A 5,839-nucleotide genomic window follows, 5' to 3' on the forward strand; every position below is an offset into this window, starting at 1 on the left:
TTTTTATTCTATACTGTACCGATATTACAAAAATCATAAACAATTGCAACTACCATATATACGCCGATGATTTACAATTATATTTATCGTGTTCACCGGACAATTTTGAGGCAGTTATACAAAAAATAAATGATGATTTAGACCGGGTAGCGGACTGGTCGTCAAGGAACTCTTTGGTCCTTAACCCGGTGAAATCAAAATTTATGATAATAGGAAGTAAAAAACAGATTGAAAATATTGAAAACCTACAGCCAGATATAAGAATTAAAGGAAACAGTATAGAGCGTGTGCGAGAAGCACGCAATTTAGGAGTAAAGTTTGATCAACATCTTCGTTTTGAGTCGCATCTGTTAGACATTATAAGAAATTGTTTTTATAAGATCAAAATACTTTACAATATTCGTCCTTACCTAAACACAGACCCAAGAATAAAAGTTTGCGAAACATTAATTCTTTCTAAACTTAATTATGCAGACACAGTATACGGCCCATGTCTACTGGCGCGAACGCAGAAACTTATTCAAAGGGTGCAAAATGCATGCGCTCGTTTTTGCTTCAACATAGCTCCGCGCGCGCATGTTACCCCTTACCTCAATAATTCAAATTTGTTAAAATTACAGGCCAGAAGACAACTTCATTTTGCAACCCTATTATTTAAAATTATTAAAACACGTTCTCCTGACTACCTCTATACTAAATTAGACTGGTCTAGTACTCACAACAGGCATAACACGCGTGCTTCTTCGTATATGCTGGTGACGCCAAGCTTCAAAACAGCAGCATTCCGTGGTTCCTTCAAGTATGCTGCTAGTAAGTGCTGGAACAACTTACCCCCTCCGATACGTGCCCTAAAAACATTAAAAACTTTTAGCACAAGACTCAAGATTTACCTTATTGCTATGCAAAAGTTAAATAAATTTTTATACTAACTTTATGTTTATCACGATAAGCCAGAAGGTAAAGCTGTCCCAAACGAGCACAACCTCCAAGCCTTGCAAAGCAGCCGCACTCCGTGCATTGTAGGTATAAAGCCATTTGAAGCTTGGTAGGCAAAGAAAAGATGTAGGTATTTTGTTGTAGTCAGCCAACGCAAACCATTATATTATATAGCATAGGTACTTATACCCAAAAAAAAATGTCAAATTGTTGTAGTGCACTTTGACAAAATATCTGAAAGAGAACAAAGAAAATATATTACAATTAAATATTTTAAATCATTTATACATAATTTTCCTACCAGGTATACGTATGAATATAATTTACTTATAATGAATGAATGTTTCTTTTTAATTGCTAGTTTTTGTAAGTAGTATTTGTAATAAATTTATCAATAACTTGTAATCTAATTCATATAACTTGTAATCTAATTTATAAAAAGTAAAATGTAAATGATAACTCACCAATCTCACACCATGGTTTATAGTTTCTAATTTTACTCTGTGTATGCTCTGCGCAGCAATTCATAGTTTAAAGTATGTAACTAGTCGGTCTGCATCACTACTACACGCAAAACAAGCGTATTAACTAGGTACTTGTTGCACACATTGTTTACCAGTGGCAAAGTTGAAAAACTGGTTGCGCGGGCGCTTCGGGGCTCCGCGGGGGGTGGGGCGCTGGCCGCACGGACGTGCTCCGGCCGTGGGCGACATTTTCAGACTGAAAAAGGCTCGACGCGCCGCGAGGCAGAGGCGCGCTTGCCCTCCCTTCCCCCGCCCGTTCCCCTTTGACCCAATTTTAAGTTCTATGGTTTCGACGCGACAACCAAGACGCTTTGTTTAAGCATATAAGTATATGTTATGTTACTGTTTTTTATTCTGTTTGTCATTTTTTTTATGTTATGTTTTTTTGTGTCAGTCAGTCAAGTCAGTCCGTGACTTCACCCAAGGGTTCTAGTTGAAAACCAGCGCTATGGTGTGGTTTAGCATACCTGCCATAGCATCAAGCTGAACTAGAACCCATTTCAGCACCGAGAAGCAACATTCATGCTTTTAATAACTTTTTTTTTTTATTTACTTTTTAACCTTTTCTTCTAAATGTAAGTATGTGTTGTTTCTGTGTGTGTAAGAAATAAATAATTTTTCTTTCTTTCTTTCTTTCTTTAACTTAAGTGAAATGTCTACCAATAAATGCAGCCCATATCATACTTCCACGCTCATTATCAGGAATTATACAGGAATCTCCTCTGCCATTATGAGCTCTGCTATACTTATGTTGCATACAGGTGCTAATCCTTTATATGTGTACTTGTATTCTACCCTTGAGTGAAATGAGACACTGTATAACCTTTTGACCATTCGCTTATATTCGTACTTTTTGCGCTTTCACAATTTTTTACATCAATCGCAAAATACAAGAATCAATCTCTTCCCCGTCCATAGACCAATCCCCAAACGTCACTTGTTTTTTTTTTTAAACCTACGTTCCGTTTTTATGTTAAAACCCAATTCTTATTCCAACAATCTCATCGAACCTAACACTTATAACATTGAAACATATTTATTGGTAAGTTTTTACATTACACGTCAAAAAAAAAAAAATGTTACAAATATTATATTTATTATAAGTAACTATAATATTCATTATGTTCACAATAGATTAAAAAAAAAGAGTGTACCCGTAGTCAAACTCACAATAATTAAAATAATTAAAAATGATTAAAATAAATTCAATGATTAAAATAAATTCAATAATTAAAATAGCCAAAGTACATAGATAGGTATTTGGAATAATTATACAGTAAATAGTTCATCAAAGGTATAGAACGCTTGCTCAACAAGCCATTTCTTAAGCCTAGACTTAAAACAATGTATGTTTGTGGCGGACGTAACATCGTTTGGCAGAGAGTTATACACTGCCGGGCCCGCGATGCGAGTGGTCTTGGAGAACTTGGCGAGTCTTCGCGGCAGTTCAGCGAGTCTGTCGGCGCCCCGGGTCGCGTATCCGTGCGCGTCACTGTGCTTCTTGTATGTGGGTAGATTCTGCCTCACATAAAGTGCAATCTGCAGTATCAGTACCGACGGCAACGTGAGGATTTCGAGCGACCTAAAGTGCGGCTTGGCTGAGGTATCCCACGAGACGCCTGCTAGCGCTCTAATTGCCCTCTTTTGCATTCTGAAGGCACGCTCCCAGTCGGCAGCGCGCCCCCAGAGCTCTGTGCCATACTGCAGCACGGAGTGCACGGTCGCGAAGTAGCACGCGCGCGCCGCCTCGCGCGGCAGGGCCCGCGCCACTCGCCGCAAGGCGAAGCACGCGCCGCCGAGCCGTCCGCACATCTTATCAATATGCGGCCCCCATGTCAGTTTTCTGTCCATCTCGAAACCTAGGAACGTAGTTACATCTACTTGATCTATGTTCGAGTTACCGACTACGACATGTATTGGCTTCGGTGGTCGCCCTGATAGGTCAAAGTGTAAGAAATGGGTTTTCTCAATATTATGCAAAACTGCACAAGCTACTATAATATTAGGTATATTATGTAATGTATTTTGTAATGTCCTAGAGAGACACGCAAATCTACGTTTTAGAACACCTGATGCGTAAATCCCTTAAGGGGTATCGAAAGATAGAAGCAAGTGGACTGTATATGTTATTTTTAATAAATTGACTTCCTCGTGGCTGATCAACAAGTAGAAGGCTTGAACATACCTGCAAATTCCAAAGTCGTATGCTCCTGTCACCAAAGTACGCTCTCCAAAGAACACAATGCATCCAGGGTATTCGTCACAAGATTCACAAATCACAATTGATATTAATTGTCCAATATTGTCCAGTAAAACAGAAAATTAATGCGGAAGAGTATTTTTCACTCATAACGCGCCGGCGACCATCGATCAAGTGACGTCGTATTCGCCGGGTTCGGCGCCGCTGATTGGCCGAGGAGAGGTCCGCGTTTCAAACGGACCAATGGCGAGCAGGTTCACATATTCCCGTGTCAAATACAGGATGCTCAAGCCAAAAGCAATGTTGCCATGTTTCAGCAACCACAGGAAGTTATAGTAGAAAAAGGAATGTTACAGTAGAAAAATATTATGAAATTAAATATTAAGACCGGCGTAACCATTTCCCCCAGCCTTGAAAGGAAGCCTTTCAAAGTTTCAATTGAACCTTATTAAATATAATGATGTATTTAATTTGTTAAAATATATATATATATATATATACATTATATATGAAAACATTACAAAACCTACATAAACTATCTACCTAACTTTGTTAACGCTATATTATATTTACTATTGAGTTGGTAGTGGGCAAAGTTTTACAACTGGCCTTTGGTAAATGCCATGCTTTGTCTTTACCGATGCTACACGAATGACACCGTCTTTTCCTTTGAAGGTTTGAATTATGACTCCAAGAGGCCAATGTAAAGGAGCGACATTATCTTGTACAATCAATACTACCATTCCTTCTTTTAAGGGAGAGGATACTGTGTTCCACTTCTGCCTAACTTGTAGATTGTGTAAATATTCTCTACGCCATCGCGTCCAGAACGACTGCACTAACTTATCCAGAAGCTCATATCGAGATAGAAGATGTGGAATGGTGTCAGAAAAATCACATGCTGGTAGAAATTTGAGTGGAGCTGTATGTAAGAAATGAGCTGGTGTTAAAGCTACTGGATCTGAAGGGTCTGAACTAAGAACAGTGAGAGGCCGTGAATTTAACAAAGCTTCAATTTGAGTGAGAACTGTTTGTAGTTCTTCAAACGTTAAAATTTGCTGACCAATGACCTTGAATAAATGACTTTTTATACATTTTATGTTACTTTCCCAGCATCCACCAAAGTGTGGAGCATTTGGCGGAATAAATTTCCATTCAATACTATTTTCTGCTAACTCCTTTTCCCAAACTGTTTTATAATCTTTCGCTAGGAAGGTATACAACTCATTCAGATAAGAACGTGTTCCAATGAAATTAGTCCCGTTATCACTGTAAAAACATTGAACCGGGCCACGTCTAGCCAAAAAACGCTTCATAGCTGCCATAAAACAGGCTGTGCTTAGATCACTAGCTAATTCTATATGGACTGCTCGAGTCGTGAGGCACGTGAATAGGCAAATGTAAGTTTTTCTACTTCTGATACCTCTACCACGACAAGGCGTTGCCTGGATTGGACCGGCATAATCACATCCGGTATGAATAAATGCTTTACCTACTGCTTTCACCCGAGGTGCAGGGAGATTCCCCATTATTGGGAATCCCGGTTTAGGTTTATAGCGAAAACAAACGTTGCATTTTGTGACAATAGACCTAATAACACGTCTAGCGGATAGTATCCAATATTTAGCACGGAGTACGGAAGTTAAAAGACCAGGTCCGGTATGTAAACATTTCCAATGGTAATATCGAATGAGCATTTCAACCACATGATCATTCCCGGGAAGAAGAATAGGATGTTTAGCATCGTAACCTTCATCTGAATTTGTCAAGCGGCCGCCAACACGTACAATGCCATCATTTAGAAACGGAGTTAATTTTCTTAAATTCGGTGAACAACATTTTTCGTTTTTTATATTTTGAATGTCCTCGTTAAAGTGAACTGACTGTATCTCTCTAACAATTAATTGTTCGGTAAACTCTAAATCTGATTGGACAATCCTTCCACTCGGTATTTTTTTTATGAATTTTAAAATATAAGTTGCAACGTTCAAAAACCTTTGCCACGAAGAATAGTTGCGAGCCAATTTATAAAAGAATGGTTCTTCATTTGACTGTTTTGTTGTTGAGAGTGAGACCGACTTTAACTCAGGGACCTCTTGAGTTTCACACGGTACAAACGATTTAATAGGCCATTCATTTTTTGGCAAGCTAACCCACGGGGGTCCATGAAACCAAAGAT

At 38.7% G+C, this 5,839-nt stretch overlaps 1 long non-coding RNA gene across 1 annotated transcript; it reads right to left on the reverse strand.

The window, feature by feature from the left end:
- Positions 1-432: 432 nt before the first annotated feature.
- LOC125489508 lies at positions 433-1,779 on the reverse strand. The gene is made up of 3 exons (XR_007267054.1): positions 1,401-1,779; positions 931-1,170; positions 433-848 (listed from the first exon to the last, which is right to left on the reverse strand). It is a non-coding gene; the product is annotated as an uncharacterized LOC125489508 (long non-coding RNA).
- Between the last annotated feature and the right edge of the window lie 4,060 nt (positions 1,780-5,839).

Source organism: Plutella xylostella, chromosome 14, assembly GCF_932276165.1.
Source record: "Plutella xylostella chromosome 14, ilPluXylo3.1, whole genome shotgun sequence".
Taxonomy (NCBI): domain Eukaryota; kingdom Metazoa; phylum Arthropoda; class Insecta; order Lepidoptera; family Plutellidae; genus Plutella; species Plutella xylostella.